The following is a 6,441-nucleotide window of genomic DNA, read 5'->3' as shown; positions in this document are numbered from 1 at the left end:
GTGTAGGTCACAGATGCAGCTCGGCTCCCACGTTGCTGTGGCTGTGGTGTAAGCCAGCAGCTGCAGCTCTGATTCAACCCCTGGCCTGGGAACTTCCGTATGCCGTGCCTGTGGGCCTAAAAAGCAAAACCAAAAACAAACAAACAGAGTTGAGACCAAACAAACTAGGGGGATTACTTCCTCCTTGGTGCAGGGCAAGGGTCATTGTCCCCAGACCTTCCCCCTGTTATTTCTGTTTCCAAGCAAGAAGCAGTCCTTGAGTGTGTAGGCAGCCGGCCTTTGTGAGACGGCCAGGCACTGCTGAAACTTGCCTAGGACACGCCCTTGCTCAGGGACGACTGCCCTCCTATTGGGAGGAGGAAGGAGAGAAGGAAGAGCTAAGAGGGAAAAAGGAAACCTCCTAAAAGCCCAGCTCCTATTTCACTGGCTCTGTTCTGGGTGATTTGCATATGTCGTGCCCTTTAGCTGTCACCATCATCTTGTGACGGGGACTGGGATCCCTGTTATACAGTTGAGGAAAGGAAGGCTGGAGGAGGCTGGGGCACATGGCCAGGATGCCAGAAGCAGTGGGTCTGGACTTCAAAGCCAGGCCTGTCGGAACCCAAAGCCCATTGCATTGATGGCACTGCCCTAGCCCCCCCCCCCACCTAGAGGACTGGGCGACCCAGTGTGACCCTCCTGCCCCCATAGAAGCGTGGCTTCTGCCCATGTTCAGGGCAGCAACCCAGCTCCCCTTCTGCCTTTTCCATCCTCCGCAGACTCTTACGGCCAGAGCCCGCCCAGGCCCCAGGTGCTCCGTGAGCTGGCCGGGTGCCCCCTGTCTTCATCCTCCCTTATCTCTTTACAGGAGGCACAGGAACAAGGTGGCAGCAGTGACTCACTGCTAGAAGAATGAAATCTTGAGTGGGGGCAGCCTGAGTGGCGTGGCTGGATTCTCTAACAGTGGAAGAATGTCCCTGAGCTTTCCAAGAGGGTGACCATTCCCTGCTCTAAAACAAAGGCAGAGAAAGACATCAGCCAGGGGTAGGAGTGGAGGCGGACAACAGGAGTGCAGACCACAGCACTTTCCAGGGGGAAAAAAGGAGGAATAAAGGGGCCTCTGCTTATAATGTGGGGTATTTATAATGGCAAACAAATCCCAATTGTTTTGTTTGCTTGTTTGTTTTCCTTTTAGGACTGCACCCATGACCCTACAGCCACCAGCCTATGCCATAGCCACAGCAACTCGGGAGCTGAGCCCCATCTGTGACCTACACCACAGCTCACGGCAACGCCGGATTCCCAACCCACTCATCGAGGCCAGGGATCGAACCCATGTCCTCAAGGATACTAGTCAGGTTCATTTCCACTGCACCACAACAGGAACGCCCCCAACTGTTTTCTATTTAGCAGATCAAGATGGCCTTCATGTAGGAAAAGGTCTCCCTACATCATGGGCCAGGCATGCCGAGGCCCCCGAGTCTCAGTGGTTTCACCTGGGATGTGTGTGAGGCAGCCTGGCCAAACACAGGCTTTGCAAGTCTGCTGTGCCCTGACCCCAGGCGGCTTCACATCTCTCTTAAGTAACAGACGAGATCGGTTTCCTCCCCCACTTACCCTAGGCTCACCCAGGACCATCGGACCAGGGGGCTCCTCAGACAGACTGCAGTCCAGACAGCTCTGCCAGTCTGTGTTCCTTTCCCCGGCCTCAGGGGCACCCACCCTGCCCCTCCATGTGATGGGGCAGAAGCACAGCCAGATTCCATGGTGGGGGAAGGAGCCAGTGGGGGGCGGGGCTAGGCCAGAAGATGCGACCTGGGACTGTGATTGGAAGGGCAGCAGACAGCTCAGAGGGTACCACCACCCCTGAATATTTGACCACTGCTATGGACTGAATTGATCCCCCCCCCCATTCATATGTGGAAGCACTAGCCCCTAAGGTGACTGCATTCAGAGACCACACCCACAACGAGGTATTTAGGGTTCAGTGAGGCAGTAATGGGGGAGCCCTGATCTGTGAGAAGCAGTGCCCTGACAGCAAGAGATGGCAGGGGGTTCCCTTCATGGCTCGGTGGTTAACAAACCCGACCAGGATCCGTGAGGATGCAGGTTCAATCCCTGGCCCTGCTCAGTGGGTTAAGGATCTGGCGTTGCCGTGAGGTTGTGGTATAGATCTCAGACAAGGCTTGGATCCCACGTTGCTGTGGTTCTGGCATAGGCTGGCAGCTGCAGCTCTAATTCAACCCCTAGCCTGGGAACTTCCATATGCCAGGAGTGTGGCCCTAAAAAAAAAAGAAAAGGAAAGAAAAAAATTGTAATTCCCTGTACTTTTGATAGGAAGTTCTAGTTAAGAGGAAGTTCCCAGACTAGGGTTCGAATCGGAGCTATAGCTGCCAGCCTGCGCCACAGCCACAGCAACGCTGGATCTGAGCTGTCTTCGACCTACACACCACAATTCACTGCAACACCAGATCCTTAACCCGCTGAGCAAGGCCAGGGATTGAAGGCACATCTTCATGAATACTAGTTGGGTTTCTCACCACTGAGCCACAATGGGAGCTCCAATTTTTATATTAAAAAATACAAAAATTCAAGTAAAAACTTGAATTCCTCAAGCACATTGATCTTCTGTAAAACAAAGGCACAAGTGGACTGGACGCAAGTGCTGGTGTTGATTTCAGGAGGAGTCTGCCTTAAGGCCCGGGGCATCGACCCAGAGAGGAGGAGGGAGGGGTGGGGGGGGTGGCACCGTTTGTGGTGATGCTTCCCGTTTTGGTTTCATGGTTCCAGCGAGGTAACCTCTCAGTGACCCGCCGATGTCATTTGAACCCGATGTCTCCAGTTCCAGCAGTAACCACCAGCATTTCTGTCCACAGGCAGTGTGGGCAGGGAGGCTCCGGTCCATCTATCCAGACTTTGTCCCAGCCTCTGCTTTTGGCCTCTAAGCTGCTACATCACCATCCCGATACTGAACACCCATGGCCGCCTGGCCCAGGGGCACCAAGTGACCCACACAGATGTGTCCTGCTCACCTTCTCATCTCAGAGGCACACGTTGCAGAGACCCCCTCTCAGCCTCCATGAGAGTGTGGTGTGAACTGGCACTTGGGGCCCCCCCCCGCCCCAACCCGCCTATTTTCTCCTTGGATCCCAGACACAAATAAGAATAAAGCCTGCTTACATGCCTAGGATGTTTCTGAGCTCCAGTGGCCACAAAATTTCTTAGGACTGAGAATGCAAGTCTGTCATTATGGTATTTGCAGAACTAGAGACTGTATTTAAGGCTTTAAGAAGATGCTTATTATAACCCTGTCTTGGACTATCATGCCAAAAACACTACATAAAGAGTCTTTTTCAGGGAAATTTGCCAGGGAAGGCAGAATGCATCTGATTACAGAGGAATCGTTTTGGGTTGGTTTCAAGCTGTAGAGTCTGCAGGGAGAGAGAAGTTTTTCCAAAGGCTGCCCTGGGGAATGGGGGATCCACACAGGGCTGTGTGTTGTGTGACTCCAGGGGCTGCCATCCCCAGACCTTACGATGGGAATGGTACCCTGTTGGCCTGAACACTGGGCAGCCCTGATGCCACTCATAGGAAGTCGGCAGCTATGGAAGACACTGAATCCTGAATTAGAGATTAATGATGAGGGAAACAGGTGCTTCAGGGGCCAGCCAAGGATGCTGAGCTCTTCCCAGGGGAACACAATGAGGAAAACAGGCAGACATCCAAGCCCAGCATGTACAACTCCCAGAGGAATGGTGTTGGGGGTGGGAGGAACAGAGGCACTTTCGCTCCAGTGAAGTTCTCATTTTCGAAAACCACTTTCAAATCCATTTTCATGACTCAGTGATCCATTTTGAATCTCTCCTTTTTAAAAAAAGAAAAAAAACCTCACAATGCAATCAGAGAAATTAATTTTATTTATTAATGATGTTATTTAGCACACTCAAAAAACCCTTAATTAAGCCATTGTATCTTTCCCTCTTTTATCTGGCATTACTCGCTCCTGGGGATGAAAGGAAGCGCCGTGCATACACCCATGTTCCAGGACTGTTCTGGAAGTGGTACAGGGTGGTTTGGGGAGAACTAGCAACGCTGGGGAGACTGCTCCGTCGGCAGGTGTTTGTTGGGCACCTGCTGTGTGTCACGTGTGTAAGATGGTTTCTGCTTCCGTGTCATCCTCCATGAAGTAGCTACCCAAACAGAATGTGACATGCCAGGACTCTCCTGGGGGCAGTGCCTGTGACAGGTAAAGGGGGAAGGAGCAGGAGCAGGTGGGGAAAGTTTTCATCTTGATGCAAGTCTGACACCTGTGGAAGCAGAGCAGGAAGGAGGAGGGCAGACCCCGTGGAGGGCGGAGAGGTTCTCAGCCAGGCGGACTGCCTCCCAAGCCAAGGCTGCCTCCCCAAGCCAAGGCTGCCCTTTGGAGTCCCACCTGGGGTAAGAGCAGACCAGCTCTAGTATCCCCAGTGTGCTCGCTGGCTGAGGACAGAATGGGAGAAATGGAAAGGCTACAGAGGAGACAAAAGGCAGCAGCTGGGGGTGTCAGGCCATTGTGTTGCCCACAGCAGGTTCTTTGGAGGGAGGTGGGAGTGGAGTACCTCCATGGCCCACACGGCCTGGCGGGGGCTCTCAGTTTAGGCCGATAGATACGCATCACAGCTACAGGCCAAGCCTACACGCCAGCCCTTTGGGGTTCGGTGTCGGTTCCCTGTTCAATCAGCCACAGCCTGGGTTGTAGGCACAACCCATGGTCTCACGCATGGGGGCTTAGCCAGGGGGGTGTGGCGTGGGCAGAGGGAGGTGGTTGATGTAACACAGGCATAGGACGCAGGCGCGGGAAGGTGGGAATCAACTAGCTGCTGGTGAAGGAGAGGCAGAGATGGGTTTTAGGATAAAGGATGTGGCAGTTGGTTTTAGAGAATGTATCACCTGCGCAGGAGGAGAGGCAATGGAATCTGTCTCATGGAAACCGGGATTCACATCTGCCACTCAGCTTCTGTGCGACCTTGGGTAAGTCTCTTAATTTCTTTTAAGTCCCAGTTTCTTCATATTCAGTATAAAGTAGAGATAACACTGGCACCCGTCTTACAGACTTGTTGTGTTGATGCACACGAATTCATTAGCAGAGTGCCCACCTTATGGGTGCAGTATTCTTGCTAGTATTAGACTTAGATGGTGCAGTATTCTTGTTGGTATTTCCAACTTCCCGGACAGTGCGAACAGCCTGTCCAAAGGTGAGAGAGGATGAAGGCAGCCAGTCTGGGGAGCTGGTGTTTCTCTGTGATTGGATCATACGGTACAAGAGAAGATGCGATGGAAAACGAGGCGGGGCAGCGAGTGAGTCCCTCCGCTGAAAAGCCTCTTGAGCTCTTAAGATAGTTCAGGTTTTACACCAGGTGATGAGACTCAATTAAAGGGTGTTACATAGGTAGGGAAAGGATCCAATTCTTGTTTTTAAGATTCCTCTCTGGAGTTCCCATTGGGCGCAGTGGAAATGAATCCCACTAGTATCCATGAGGATGTGGGTTCGATCCCTGGCCTCACTCAGTGGGTTAAGGATCCCATGTTGCTGTGAGCTGTGGTATAGGCCAGCAACTATAGCTCTGATTTGACCCCTAGACTGGGAACCTCCATAAGCCACAGGTGTGGCCCTAAAAAGCAAAAAAAGAAAGATACCTCTCTAGCAGCAGGGCGTTGCATGGATTACAGGGAGAAGAGACTGGAGGGGAAGGTGGGTTATGGGTGTATATTAACCCAAGCAAAGGATCAAAAGACCTGAGAGAAAGAGGTTTAAAAGATGCTTAGGAAGAAGAGCTGACAAGCTATGGCAACCGTTTGGACATACAGGGAGGGAGGCATCTTGGGTGAGGAGGATCCTGGTTGAATGCCAGGGTGGATGGAGACCCCATGCACCCGATAGCAACTCTAAGGCAGGGGCGAATGATCAGGGGTGGGTGGGGGAGACGAGAGGTGCGCTGGGATGTTGAATTTCAAGGGTCTTTTGGTCTTCCCCGTGGGCGGACCGCTGGATGAATGGACCTGGGGCTCAGAGGAGAGGTCTGGGGGCACGCAGAGACTGTGGCCCCAGTTCAAGTGAAGGCCTGAGTGAGAATGGCAGGAGGAGGAATCAAAAGAAGAGGGTCAGGGAGTTCCTGTTTGTGGCTCAGCGGGTTAAGAACCTGACATAGTGTCCGTGAGGATGCAGGATCGATCCCTCGCCTGGCTCAGTGCATTAAGGATCTGGCATTGCTGCAAGCTGCAGTTGCAAATGTGGCTCGGGTCTGGCATTGCCGTGGCTGTGGCGTAGGTTGGCAGCTGCAGCTCCGAGTTGACCCCTAGTCTGGGAACCTCCATATGCCACAGAGGGGGTCATAAAAAAGAAAACAAAGAGAAGAAGAGGGTCAGGCAAGAACCACCACTGGGCCTGTGTGGTTTCCCTGAGTGCCTCATTGAAAACACCAG

The sequence above is a fragment of the Sus scrofa genome, chromosome 4, assembly GCF_054392235.1.
Source record: "Sus scrofa isolate SSC_HxYL_T2T_F1_AM1 chromosome 4, Sscrofa_HxYL_maternal_Yorkshire_Landrace_v2.0, whole genome shotgun sequence".
Taxonomy (NCBI): domain Eukaryota; kingdom Metazoa; phylum Chordata; class Mammalia; order Artiodactyla; family Suidae; genus Sus; species Sus scrofa.
The sequence above is the reverse complement of the archived record's forward strand: the minus strand, read 5'-3'. Positions refer to the sequence as shown.